The following is a 14,882-nucleotide window of genomic DNA, read 5'->3' as shown; positions in this document are numbered from 1 at the left end:
GTGCTCTCTATGATGTCCACCTCTCTGACACCATCACTGAAGACAAATGGGTGCATATGCAAATGTGGTGAAGAAAGCTGATGGTGTGCGGCTATCAAAAGCTATAGCGTCTGGGGTCTTAAAGGCTTATAGTTAAAAAAGCAGAGAAGCAACAAAGCCCACATGGAGGAAGCACACCAGGCTGTGTGATCATGAGGTGTTGATGGGAAGAGGTATCAGAAGTTCAAAAAACATGCATCCAATTTGATAGGAAGGGGAGTGGATGTAGTGGAGACCCAAAGTCCACCAGCAAGACAATTGGACAGTCCTTAGAAGGGCCTCACGGAACGGAGGATGCATCCAGGGTGTCCTGTGGCACTGATGAACCACATAACTATCCTCTAGATCTGTAAGATTTCCCCCCTTTACTCTCATGCTCCGTACATGATATACCTCATTGGCCATGTTAGACCTGGCATGTGTGCATGCATACATTTAATATTCCTTGGAACATGGTAGTCAAGATCGATGGCTCTCCAGGGACACTGATGACAGGCGCAAGGGTCCCATGAGGGTGGGGTAAGTAAGAGGGCTGGGGAGGAAAGGGGGAGAGGTGAGTTGATAGCGTGGATGGTTGTATAGCCCCACCTGATGGGATCGTTCGGATTGAACAACAGAACTGTATGGGAAGGGAAGGGATGTATTGGAATGAGTAAGATATGTCACTAAAAATATTATTTAGAAAAAAATGAAAAAGAGTTATAGCCTCCGAAACCCACAGAGGCAGTTCAACCCTGGTCTGGGGTCGCTCTGAGGGGGCATCGGCTCGATGGCAGTGGGTTTCGTTTTGCGTCAGATGGACCTGTCTCACCATGGACTGTGACACTTGAGCCACGGGGGTGAGTTCAGTTCCAGACCTGAAGGGTGACTGAGGGCCATGTCTTTGGGGGTTCCATCTGCCTCTGTCTGTCCAGTAAGCCTCATCTCTTTGGATGATTTTAGGTTTTGTTCTACATTTCTCTCCCAACGTATTTGTCGCCTTCCCTTATGGTCTCTCTGCGAGTGGCCATTCATGATTTTTGCACCTTTCCTGTGGGGGCTCAGTGGTTTGAGCATTGGACTACTAACCACCAGGTCAGCAGTTCAAACCTTCTAACCACTCCATTGAAAAAAGACCAGACTTTCTAACCCTGTAAAGAGTGGCAGTCTTGGAAACCCACAGGGCCAGTTCTACCCTGTCCTGTAGGGTCGCTGTGAGTTGGAATTGACTGGATGGCAGTGGGTTGGGGTTTGGCGGCACGGTAGAGGTCCACAGCAAAGATGGCGACTCTTCATGAAGTGGGCTGCAGAATGGGCTCAAACACGAAGGTAGCACAGGACGGAGTAATTCTTCCTTCTGTTGTGTATGCATAAGGTCACCGTGAGTCATACCAATTCAGCAACGACTCACAACCACACCACGGCGTGCGTTAGGGCTCTTGTGAGGATCCAGCTGGGTCTCTTTTATGAAGCTGACATCGCTAGAGTACCAAAGAGCCCTGGTAGGGTAATGGGTTGTTTGTCAGGCTGCTAATCACAAGGTCAGCGGTTCAAATCCACCAGTCACTCTTCTGGAGAAAGATGAGGCTTTTTACTCCCGGTAAAGTGTTACAGTCTCAAAAACCCACAGGGGCAGTGTCACCCGATTCTATAGCGTCACTGTGAGTCAGAATTGATTTAATGGCAGGGAGTTTAGCTTTTCCTGTATACCAGCCCCTGCCGGGCACTGGAGTGGGCAGTGACCTGGACAGACCCCATTCCCGCTTCCAGGGAGCAGACGTTTGCCTGTGGAAAGATGGGCCGAGAAGGAAAGTCCGTAAGTGTGTTGCTGCTTCCCTGGGAGTGTGTGCTGGGGAAGGAATTGCTCCCTCCTGCCTGCAACTAAGACTTGCTATGACGGTAACAGGAGCCTTGGTGGGGTAGTGGTTACGAGTTGGGCTGTGATCCCAAAGGTCCTCAGTTTGAAACCACCAGCAGGCAGCTCCTCCGGAGGAGGACAGAGCTTGCTATTCCCCTAAGCAGTTACAGTCTCAGAAACCCACAGGCAGTTCTACCCCGTCCCATGGGGTCCCTGAGCCGCATCCACTGGATGGCAGTGAGGTTTCTTCTGTGCGGGGTGGTTTTCCTACTGTCGTGGTTATAAAAGGGAAGCAGGAGCAAGGATGCACTTGGCGGTGGTACATGCCATGGAGTCGGTTCTGAGGCCCAGCCACCTGGTGCGCAGCACAGCATAACACTGCCCTGTCCTGCGCCTCCCTCACCCTGGTTCTCAGGTTTGAGCCCCTTGTAGCCCCCGTACCAGTCCCTCCTGTGGAGGGTCTTCTCCAAGGACTGGTCTCTCCTGACAAGTCCGAAGTACGTGAGTCCCAGACTTGCTCTCCGTGCCTCTCAGGAGCTCTCTGGTCGTAATTCTTCTAAGAAAGATGGGTTCGTTCTCACGGCAATCCATGGTCCTTCCATGTGCTTTGCCAGCACCGTCATTCAAAGGCCCCCTTTCTGCGCTGGCCTCCTTATTCGCTGGCCAACTTTTGTACGTATGGGAGGCGATGGAAAAGACCGAGGCTTGAGCCAGGCGTGTCTTGGTCCTCACAGTGACGGCTTTGCTCTTCAGCTTGAACTTGGCCTGCCCTTGGGGAGGCGCCCAGTGAGCAGCCTCCTTGCTGTTGTGGAGCCGCTGCCAGTCCCGGCAGGCAGCCTGTGTGTCGGAGCAGGAGATGGCGTGGGGGCCTGGGACCTCCCCGGGTGCTGCTTAGGATTGAGCCCATTATTGTAACAGTGGTGTCAGTCCTCATTTGTGCTCACCCTCTGCCAGAAATGATGTCCTTGGCTAGCACTGGGTCTTGTCTGATGATGTGTCCACAGAAGCAAAGTGGAGTCTCCTCATTCCTGGTGCCCTGGCCCTCGCAGAGCAGCCTGCTACAGGCTCCTGGGTGCATATGTCACTTTAGGCACTTCTGTGTCCTCAGCTTAGAAGTGAGGGAAATGGGCACAGAGGGACCAGGCTGCTCTGTGGGGGCGTGGAGAAGCTCAAATGCAAACCCATGCGCTTACTACACCATCGAATGTGGGTGAGGGTCCTCCTCTCAAACTCACTGCCACCCAGTCGATGCCAACTTATGGCAATCCTACCTAGTGTGGGCATTCCAGTTCCACCTGCCTTCCTGCAAAACTGCCCTTTTTCTACCACCTGTGCTGCATGCCTGCCAGGAGGCAGTGGGAGATCAGTGGCAGAATCCCCCCTTCCACGATGGGGTCATGCGTTAGTTATACTTTAGGCTGCTAACTGGAAGTTCAAAATCACCAGCTGCTCTGGAAGAAAGGTGAGGTTTTTAATTCTCATAAGGACTTAGTGTTGCAATGGATGAATATGTGGATTGTGATAAGAGCTGTAAGAGCCCCCAATAAAATGATTTAAACAACAAAAAAAGACTGGTGTCGGAAACCCTCAGGGGTATTTCTAGCCTGTCCTGCATGGTTGCTGTGAGTCAGCTTGGCTCGAAGGCAGTGAGTGTTTGACTTGGGAGACCCAGGTCTGAGTCCTGGCTAAGCCTACTCTTTCCCGTACGTCCTGGAGACGTGTGTTGCCGGGATGCTGAGCAAGCTTTAGCGGAGCTGCCAGACCAAGCAAGATAGACCAGCAAGAAAGGCCTGGCCATTTCCTGAAAGTCAGCCAGTGAAAACCCCCTGTGTCCCAGTGGTCTGATCTGCCACCTGTCATGGGAATGGTGCAGGACCAGCAGCATTTTGCTCTGTTGTGTGTGGGGACACTCACAACAACACAACAGCTGTGTGGAGAAGACAGTCAAAGATGCAGAGGATCATAAGTCAGCCTGTCACAAGGCGAGTGCTGGGGAATTAGAGTCCCGAGCTGGGGGAGTGGGGGGAATAGGCCTGTTGCAGCCAGCAGTAGGTGACCCGTGGAGGTCTCTTAGAAGGCTGAGCACAGCAGGGGGGGCGTGGCTATCTGTGCGAAGGCTTCCAGGCAGGGTTTCAGGATGGAGGAATTGCCAGGGGCATAAAAGCCCCAGGAGCCACAAGGTTAGATTTGAATGGAAAGTCTTCCAAACCAGGTCCATCCCAAAGAACTGGATTCCCAGGGGCTCAAGATACAAGGACTGCACAGCGACTTCAGGGGGTTTCCTTGGTTCTTCCGGTGGATCAAAACACCTCGTTGCTGGGCTGCTCACGGTTCCAGTGCAGGTGGGTAAAGTGTGTATCCAGCCTGCCACGTGGGCAGTGGGCAGTGAAGGAGAGCTGAGTCTCTCTGGGGTTCTCACGTCTGCATGCTTGGATAAGCCCTTTGTGGCTAGCCCCTTCACCTGGTGTGGCCGCCTTGCCTTTGTGTTGCCTGGGACATGACCTCACACTCAGGTAACAATTGCACCTGGCTGTTTCCAGAATGAGGTAGGAGCCACAGAGGCTACCTTTGAGGTTTGGGCCTTTGTGTAAAGGGGTTAAGGAGCCCTGGTGGCACAGTGGGCTATGCATTGGACTGCTGACTGCAGCCTCTTCGTGGGAGAAAGAGGAGGCTTTCTACTCCCATAAAGAGGGACAGTCAGAAACCCACAGGGGCAGTTCTACCCTGTCTTACAGGGTCGCTTTGAGTCAGCATTGATTTGATGGCAGTGAGTTTGGTTTGGTTTATAAAAAGGGTTAGCTGCCGTGGACTGTGGGTGGACTAATCTCACCCCCACCACCACCCCCAGCAAACACACAAACAAAACCCCAACCCACTGCAATGGAGTCGATTCCAAATCACAGTAAGCCTGTAGGACAGAGTAGAACTGCCCCCGCGGGTTTCTAAGACTGTAACTCTGTACAGGAGTAGAAAGCCTCCTCTCTCCCCGACAGCAGCTGATGTGTTTGTGCAGTAGGTCATTGATGTGCTGCTAACAGAGAGGTTGTGGTTTGAGCCCACTTTCTCCAAAGCAGGAAGAGCGGGCCATCTGCTTCCGTGAAGGTGGGCAGCCTTGGAGACCCTGCGGAGCAGCAGTTCGGCTCTGTCCCGGGGGTCTCCAGGGGGCGGGAGCGGCTTGACAACAGTGGGTAGTGGGTGGATGAGGCCATTATTACCAAGGCCATGGCTTGGGTCAGGTACGCTTTGGTCATCAAAAGGACATCTTTGCTAGACGATGACACCTGAGAGATACTTGAGCTGGATATGAGATAGGAGGGTCAGCTGGGGGGAGAGGGCCAGTAAGCCCTCTCAGGCGGGGACACCAGCACCCCTGCTCAGGAGGGAGGTGAGATGGCTGCGGAGGCGATGTAGTCCCAGGCCAGGACCGCACAGGGAAAATCGAGGAAAAGGGCTTGCACTGTGGGGTGGCCGAGCGAGGAGGGGAAGCCAACGTCACCGCATTGGCTCTGATGCAGCTGTTTATTGCGTGTGGGTCTATGGTGCTCATGCCAGGACTATGCATGGTGGCAGGACCCGGGTTTCGCCGCTTCATGTCCTCCTCCAGCACCAACCTGGCCGGGAAAGGTGCCCACCATGAACGTTGGTGGGTTGGATGAGAGGGGCTTGTGTTCTGGGGCAGAGGGGACAGGTGCTGTTCCACTGACTGAGTTTTCACAGTTATTCTTGGGGGAGTCTCACAGCAGAACGGAGTGCCGGGGCTTCAGGTGTGCCCCTTGAACTCGCGGTGCCTGAGTGGCCCACAAAGAGAACACACTTGGTACCCCCTCCCACAGTCGCCCTCTGCCCCCTCCAGTCTCACACCCACACCCGGGTCACCACCGTCCACAGGCTCCCTCCCCCACACTGCACTCTCTGACTTCTGCTTGCGATTTTCACTTGCCCTTGAGTTGGCACCAACTCAGGGCCACCTAATGTGTCTCAGAACACGGTGTGCCCGGGCCTTTGGGCCTCTGCCATCTTCACCAGGGTTGAGCTGCTCAAGTGCGCAGTCTCAGGCTGTGTAGTGGTGTCGGGTGAATGCTGGGCTGCTGACTGCAAGGCCAGTGATTCAACCCCCGCGAGGCTCCGAGGGAGAAAGACCAGACTCCCGTTAAAGATCCGGAGCCTTCGGCTCTGTTCTATAGGGTCCCGGTGAGGTGGAATTGACCCGAAGGCAGTGGGCTGGGTTTGGGTTTCGCAGAGAATCCCCGGAGCCTTGGAGGCACAGCAGATTAAGCTCGCAGAATGGCCAGAGGTTCAAACTCACCAGGAACTTCTCAGGGGCATGACAGACTGTCAGCTCCCGTAAAAATCCACGGGCTCAGCAGCCCCCGGGGGCAGTTCTGCCGTGTCCCTTGGGGCGCCGTGAGTCGGCACTGCTCAGCAGCTGTGAGTTTGGTCTTTACCTTGGTTGGGTTGGATTTCACGCCTACTTTCTTCATGGGTCACCGGCACACTGGAGTCCTGTAGGTCCTGCGAGTCAGCTCGCTGACGCCTGTGGGTGGGGCAGGGAGGCTTGGCTGGGCCAGGGGTCCTGGCAGGGCCTGGGTCAGGACAGTGTGCTCAGGTTCCAGTCTCTGGACACTGACTGAGGGGCAGGAGAGTTCCATGCAGAGGATGGCGGGGCAGGCCTGGCTCTCAGAGGGAGCATGGGTTGCTGCCAGAGAGGGGTTGTCCACAGCCTGGTCACAGGAAGCGCCCAAGCCAGGCCAGGGAAGGCGGAGCCAGCGGGGAGAGGCAGGTCCTGGGACAGACCCTACTTCACAGCAGCCTCACACTCACAGCCAAGGGGAGAGCCAGTCACCACCGAGCTGCTGGTTCTGTCTACTCGGCTGGATCTGGGCCCCCGCTCCTGTCCTGGCGGCCACCTGTCCTGCACGCAGGTCAGACCCCTGTCTCCTGCTGCCCGCTGGCTCTCCACACTTCCCAGCTGGGTAAGCATGAGCCAGGACCTCTCTCCCCAGGGGCCTGCCAGCTTTGCCCGGCCTTGCCCATGCCCCTCATTAGGGCCCCCAGATGGGCTGGAGCTTTGGGCAGTGTGGCCTCCTGGGAGGACAGAGCCTCCAATGTGCTGTTTATTCCCATGCGATGTCCTCACTCCCCTGATGAGGAAGCTGAGGCTCCGAGAGGTGACGCCGCTAGACCAGGGTCACCCCGCTCCTCCAAGGTGGCATTCAGTCGAGGGGTGCTCATCTCTGCACAACCGGGGTCTCTGCTGCTGCGTGGGATGAAGGGGGCTCGTGGTGCAGGGGTTAACCATCGGGCTGTCAACCAAAAGGCCCAGTGGGTGAAACCCACCAGCTGCTCCGAGGGAGAAAGACAAGGTGGCCGCTTCCCTCGGAAGCAGGTTCCTGTCCTCCAGGGTGGGGGGACTGTGAGCAAGAGCCGGCTCGATGGCAGTGGGCTTGGTCTGGGTGTGGGCGGTTTTGCCACGAGGGGAGATGAGAGCCCGTGTTCAGCTTCCAGGGGCTTGGTGAGTGAAGAAAGCAGGCAAGCCTGAGAAGTGCGGAATCAGACCCCACTGCTGTCTGGTTGGCTCCGCCCCAGAGCGGCCCTGTGGGCCAGCGAGGACTGCCCCTTGGGGCTGTCATCTGTGTGGGAATAGATGGTCATGCCTTTCTCCCAAGGTGTGGTGGGTGAGTTTGAACTGCCTACCTGGCATGGAGCAGCCTGGGCATGGAGGAAGCAAGGAGAGGCACATTTAGCTGCCTTAAGGTCTGGTTGGGTCCTTACCTACACCTGGGCCCCTGAGGCCTTTCCGTCCAGGGCATGTCCCCCGTCCTCACTGTCCGCCGGAGGTCTGGCGAGACTGTAGAGACCAGCAGCAGACACTGGTATAGCGGTACATGGGGGGCACAGACCAGCCTCGCCAGGATGCCCCCCAGAGCCTGCCCCTCCCTGGGGTGCCTTCCCTTCCCTGGCCAGGTGAGCAGTGGTCTTTCAGCCTTCTGGGCCTCCTCCTGGTTGGTCAGGAAGCTGATGGGTGGCTCCGTCAGGCCAGGGCCAAGTTCTGGAAGGTGGAACTGGGCGGGGCTGGTGGGATTGTCCTATTGTTTCAGCTGCCTGCATCCCCATCCCGAGAGTGGGATCCACCCCCCAGGCAGAGGTGGTGAGAGAAAGGAGGTTGGGGGCAGACAGCTGGAGGAGGGCGTTTGCGGTGGGGGGTGGGAGGGCAGTAAGGAGGCTTAGTGTGGGGCAGTGGAACTGATGGACAAGATAGATGGATCAACACAGTGACTGCAACCATCATGGGCTCAAACGGAACAACAATGGTGAGGATGAGACAGGGCCGGGCCGCATTTCCTTCTGTTATGTGTAGAGTCGCTCTGAGATGGAACCAATTCAATGGCACCTCACAACAACCACCGAGGAGGCTTGGTGGCACCGTGGGTTAGGAGTTAGGCTGCTAACTGCAAGGTGGGTGGTTCGAACCCACCAGCCCCTCCTGGGTTGGAGATGTGGCTGTCTGCTTCTGTAAAGCCTGACAGTCTCAGAAACCCACAGAGGCAGTCTGCCTTAGCCTCCAGCGGAGCTACGAGCCGGAAGCCACTCAGTGGCAGGTTGGGTTGGGGGAATAGGCAGGGCCTGGGGCCGGGACCAATAGGCCTTGCAGATAAAATACCCTGGAGCCAACCTTCTCAGACTTCCCCGTCATAGGGGGTGACACAATGAGGTTAGCATTGCGTACTAACTGCGAGGTCAGCACTTCGAACTCACCGGCCATTCCAAGGAAGAAAAGCGAGGCTGTCTGCTTCCGTGGAGAGGGACAGTCCCCGAAGCCCTTGAGAGCAGTCCTGCTCTGCCCCAGCACGGTGCACTGTGAGTTCGAATCAGCTGGAGGACTGTGGGTTAGTGGACGGGTCCGGTTAAAATGCAGATGATGATTCGGTGTTGAGTGGGGTTGAGAGAGTCCCAGGTGACCCTGCTCAGACAGTTAGCAAATCCCTAGGCCCATGAGGGGCTCACACACCCAGGCAGAAGAACTCGTGCTTTATGACCTGTGTGTCCTAGATTGGGTGGGTGCCGAAAGCCACGTGGGGCCGCCTGTCGGGACTCAGCTTGAGAAACACTGGGCCTGCAGGTGGTGGTGCTGACGCTGGCTGGCCTCCAGCCCGCTGGCCTCCTGGAGCAGCCTCGCCTGGCAGGCCTTCCTCGGCTGCCATCCTGATGGGAGCAGACTGCCAGGCCGTTTCTTCCGCAGAACTGCTGGGTGGCCTGAACCGCCCTCCTTTCACTTCGTGGCTGAGCGTGTCAGCAGGAGCCCTGTATATGGATGGTCCCTGTCAGTCCTCACTCATGGCTCCGCGACGCCCTAGCCAGTGTGAGCCACATTTGAGCGACAGACAGACGGGGACGCAGTGCGCCTCCCTGAGTCCCAGACCATACCGGCTCTGAATCCAGAATTTTTCATCACGAGCCCAGCTTCTCTGTGTGAGGCCAGCGGAGGTGGCCCCAGCATATCCGGTGCAGGCCTGGCCATGCCGTTACCTCCGCGAGGGATGTGACCCTCATCGCTTGTCCTTGGGGTCTTTCCTGGGCTTTCTCCAGGCCACTGCTGACTCCCTATTGTGCACTGAAGGTCTTGGAGTTCATCAGTAATCCAGGAACCACCCAGGTCTCATCTTTCTGGACGTTTACGTCATGCTACTGTGGTATTGTTAGAAATTAGTTTTGGGTTTTGTTTTGTTTTTAAAGCAGAGGGCCCATTGAGCACTTTCGGACTTGTTTTTTCAGTGATGTTTCCAACAGAAATATTTACCAGCGTGGGAGTGGAAGGCCTTCTTATCACTGTTCATCTTCTTGCAGATAGCTCCCCGAGTCATCGGCCCCTCCTTCCCGCAGCTGGGCCCAGTTCTGTGCTGTAACCAGTCCCTACTGTGCTGTAGCATTGGGCTGTCAACTGCAGGCTCAGCGGTTCCAAACCGCTGGGTGCTGTATGGGAGAAAGATGGGTCTTTGTGCTTCCAGAGAGAATTACAGTTTGGGGAACTCACGGGAGCAGTTCTGTCCTGTCCTATAGGGTCATTGTGAGTCGGCATCAGCTCGCTGGCAGTGAGCTTGGTTTGGGACAGATGCTATTGGGGGTGGTGTGTGCCACTAAGGCCCTGTCCCTCCTGGGGAGCTTGAGGTGCATCCTGATTCCAAAGCCATGCGATCCTTGTCATGAGACGCCCTAAGACAGCCCCTGTCTCATGACAGCCCTTGCATAGCAGAATCAAGCTGTTGTGATCTGCAGGCCTTTTAAAGACTGGTTTTCAGAATTAGTTGGCCAGGCCTTTCTTCCTGGTCCCTCAAACCTTGGAAGCACCACTGATGCCTTTTCAGTATCCTAGCCACACCCAAGCCTCTGCCGACAGCCTGGCGGTGGCTGCAGTTGAGGGTTTTTGCTTCAGTTCACTAATTGAACCCCTGTAATGAGCCTGGGGCTGAGTGCTGTTGTCACCTCCCTTTGACAGAGGAGGAAACTGAGGCAGAGAGGCGTTTAGTCATCCCTTCCCCTAATCTCGAGCTTCTTGTTAGGGGGCATTGAGTTGGTTCTAGCTCATGGAGACCCCACAGGACACACGACCCCCTGGCTCTGCCCCGCCTCTGTTTGAGCCCATGGTTGCAGCCATTGTGTCCGTCCGCCTCCCTGAGGGCCTTTCTCCTTCTCAATGTCCCTCCGCTTTCCCAAGCAGGTGTCCTTGCCAGGGACCGGTCTCTCCAGGTCGTGTGTCCCAAGCACAGGAGACAAAGTCTCACCGTCCTCGGGTCTTAGGAGCCTCTGACTGCGCTTCTGCCAAGACAGGTCTGTTGGTTCTGCAGGCCGCCTGCGGCGTTTGTGTTCTTGATCAGCACTGGGCTACATTTCAGTGATCAGCAGAAGCAGGACTTGACGCCAGGCCTGTAGGACTCTATCTAGTGGGTGACCAGGGATTAGGGGGATGGTTTTCGCAGGCTGGGTTTCCTGGAAGAGCGGAACCAGTGACTTGAACGCGTCATGCGTCCCTGTGCCCATGGTAGGTTCAGTGAAATAGGATGCTATTTGAGTTGGACGTTAAATAAGCAACACCTGATAAACACGCGGCATTCACCCAGCAACCACAGGGCGTTCCGTGAAACAGGACTTCACCTGAGTTGGCCACTGGGCAAACCTCACATCCTGGCCAGGTCTTGTTCTGTCTGTAGTGTCTGGGACAAGCTTCATGGCTTAGCAGCAGTGCTGAGAGGCATGCACTTTGTGTTTGGTCCTCAGTCACATTACCACTGCCCCACCCCACCCCATGCCATTTACCATTTCTCCATGTCTGCCCAGGTGCCCTCACATGCCCCTTAGCCATGTAGCTCTCAGTGGTGCCAGCCCTGTCTGGAGAGTTTTCGATTTCAAGAGTCATCGTGGGCGCCAAGTGCAACATATCTGAATGGCCATCATCAATATTTGCCAGTTTGCCACCTTCCTGTGGTTTAATGAGTGTTCATTTCACTTCCAATACTCCTCCTCTGCCCCTTCCTGCGGTTGCTGCGGCTGCATCGCTGTGCTGTGTCTGGGAGCCACGATGCACGAGGAGGAGGATCCTGGAAAGGACTTCAGGTGGGGAGATAAATCCACACACCGGAGACAGACACACGGTACCTGAGATAGGGTGGTGCTGCATGGGAAGCAAGCTCGTACCAGGATATGTTCCCGAGTTAATAGAAAGCACAGTACACCACATGCATAAGCCAGTAATGGGCATTGATGATGACGATCAAGACTCTGTGTAGGTTCTATATGTACTGCGCCGTCACACGCCTGGCGGCTCAGCCACTTTGTACCCAGAACAGGAAATGCACGCACTGCGGGTGGGAAGCTTTGTGTTCTCTGCTTCCTGCTGTTTTGTTTTTAATCAAGGTTTCTTAACCTGTGGGAGAAAGATGAGGTTTTGTACTCCCATAGACTGTTCCAGTAAAGCCTTATATTCTCTGCTTCCTGTTTGTTTGTTTGTTTAAATCATTTTATTGGGGGCTCGTACAACTCATCACAATCCATACATACATCTATTGTGTCAAGCACATTTGTGCATTTGTTGCCATCATCCTCAAAACATTTGCTTTCTACTTGAGCCCTTGGTATCAGCTCCTTATTTTTTCCCCTCCTTCCGTGCTCCCCCCTCCCTCATGAACCCTTGATAATTTATAAATTATTATTTTGTCATATCTTACACTGTCCAACATGTCCCCTCACCCACTTCTCCGTATTTTTGTTTGTTTTTTTTAAATCAAGATTTCTTAACCTATGGGAAAAAGATAAGGCTTTCAACTCTCATAAACAGTTACAGTCTCAGAAACCAAAGGGGCAGTTTTACCTTGTCCTGTAGGGTCACTATGAGCCAGAATAAACTTGATGCAGTGAGGGTTTTTTGTTTTGCATTATTATAACCCTATGAAACCATGGACACATATGCTGCCTGTATGGATGTTATGGGTTTATTTCTAGGCAATGGCTCACAAGACCCAAGTCCGTGGGTCGGATGTCAGACCGGAGGCTTCTTCTGACTCATGTGGCTGCAGGGACTGGTACACCCACAATCTGTTGGTCAGACAGCAGGCTGCTGGCTCACAGGCTGAGCATCAGAGATCAGAGAATAGAGTCAGATACCAACTGGAGAGAGTGGGAGCTTTGCCAGAGCACCCACGTATATTGAATGCAGGAAACTGATGGGCTTTCAAGTAACATCAGGTCCCAAAATGGAAGAACGACCTGACAGTATCTGCCAAGCCACTGAGAACCCTAGCCTAGCCAAGCTGACGTGACTGCGGCCACCATCACAGGGGTCAGACAACCCCTTCACTTCTCCGAACCTTGGTCTCTGCATCTATAAGCTGGGGCTAATAACAGTGCCAACCCCCACAGGGTTCAGGACCCCTGGTGGTGCAATGGTTAAGTACTAGGCTGCTAACCAAAAGTTTTGCGGTTCACACACACATCCCACTCCCGCCTCCCAGCGGTTCATGAGAGATCTGCTCCGTGTGAGCATGGAAGCCTCCACCACCGCTCTCTTTTCAGCCAAACCCTTGGCAGACCCATAAGTGGAGCAGTCTCACGGGGGAGGCTCACCAACCATGGGAGCTCCAAAGGGCAGCACTGACCCAGGGATGGCATTCTGACGCGTTAGCAGAGGGGGAGGGATGGAGTCAGGAAACAGGTGTGCAGGTCAAACCCACCAGCAGCTCTGCTGGAGAAACACATGACTGGCGGCCTCTAGGAAGACCCGCCTTCTCAGGAACCCGAGGAAGCAGCTCTGCTCGGTCCTGTGGGGTCCCCGTGAGCCAGAACGGACTCGATGGCAGCAGGGGTGAGGACTTGAAGGTGTGGAGCACCTTCCCTCCGCCCAGGACACACAGCAAGTGCTCAGTTAGGGTGCGCTCACCGAGGGGGCTTCCCAAAGCGCGTGGGAAGATGGAATAGAAAGATCATGGAAGCTCCTGGGATCTGAGGCCCTTCTGCCCTGGTTCTGGGTGCTTGCTGCCCAATTGCTGTCCAGGGCTTAGCTGGCCCCGCCGCTCCCCACCCAGGGCCTAGGCTGGCCCCGCTGCTCCCCACCCAGCAGTCTCTTCCTGGAGCTTATCCGATTCCTCAACTCCGAGAGTGCCAGGGGTGGGCAGTAGCCATGGCAATGGAATGTTTGGGACCTGGTTCCCATGACGGGCTTGCTGGGCTGATGGCTGAGCTGAGACACGTGCTGGGCACTGGGCACCCCTTGGAGGCCTTAGTTCGCTGTGAGTGTGCTGTGGCCCCCTCTGCTGTCCCCCAGCCGCCTTCTCCTTGGGAACCTCTGGAGTTGCTGGGCTTGGAGAAGTGGCCGAGGGAGTTCAGGGGCATTTGCATGTAAACTCAGTACAGGTGTGGGGGTGCCACCTCCTTCCTTGCTGCTGTATTGAATGCCTCCCTCCCATCAGAAGTGTTCCCTTACAAGCAGTCGTCTTTGTACCCGAGGTCATAGGCCGTCGAGTTGATTCTGACCCTCACAGCCCTATGTGGGGTTGCCGACACCGTCCGTTTTCACAGGAGTCGCGTCTTTCTCCCTGGAGCAGCGGGTGGGTGTGAACTGCTGACCTTGGAGTTTGTAGCCCAACACCTAGCCCACTCACCTAAACAAACAAAAAGATCCAAACTCACTGCCGTCAAGCCCTGCTGACTCATAGCGACCCTAGAGGGGGACCTGCCCCTGGGAGTTTCCGTGACGGTCACTGTTACAGCAGTAGAAAGCCCCGTCCCACACTGCCACCAACGTCTTTATCCCAAGGTGTGACCCTCTCCAGTATTGGCTCTCTGTCTCCCATTGAGGGGCAGCTCTGGGAGGGTGTGTTTTTGCTGCCCTTGACGGATCTTCAGCATCAGTTTGTCTGTCTGTCTGTCTGCCTCTCTTACTTCTTTAATTGTTAATGTGGTAGTTCTTGGTGAGAGAGGACCCAGCTTAGCCGTGCCGTCGGACAGCTTGTGATGTCGATCATGTGAGATGCCATACCTTATCATTTGACCGATTTTAAAGTTGTCTCGCTTTTTAATATTTTCTGTTTTCTTTTCTCCGGAAGTATTTTTCCTGCTTTTCTCTCACTTTGTTGGGTTTTGTTTGTTTATTTTGTTTTGTCTGATTCTCTGTATTTGAAATTCTGCATAGGATTTTCTATAAAGACAGTATGGTATTTACATCATCTGATGTCAATTTGGGACTTGAGAGGATTCAGAGTGAAGGGGTGGAGTCTAGCCTGTCAGTCGGGCATAGCCAATGAGGCCTCTGTGTGGGCATGACCTTCTCCGGAGGACTCTGGCAATTCCTCTATTTTTCCTCCTTGGAGGCTGGAGACGTGTTCTCTCTCTCTGCTCACTCCCTGAGAGACTCTCTACTGACAAGACACATGGGACTATGCTGATGGCATAGCCCTGGACCTGGAGAAGCCACATGGAGACCCCTGCCAGCGCTGAGATGCTTACAATGCCACTGGAT

The sequence above is a fragment of the Echinops telfairi genome, unplaced genomic scaffold (genome assembly GCF_000313985.2).
Source record: "Echinops telfairi isolate 266 unplaced genomic scaffold, ASM31398v2 ScPeMD7_29;HRSCAF=101, whole genome shotgun sequence".
NCBI lineage: Eukaryota > Metazoa > Chordata > Mammalia > Afrosoricida > Tenrecidae > Echinops > Echinops telfairi.
The sequence above is the reverse complement of the archived record's forward strand: the minus strand, read 5'-3'. Positions refer to the sequence as shown.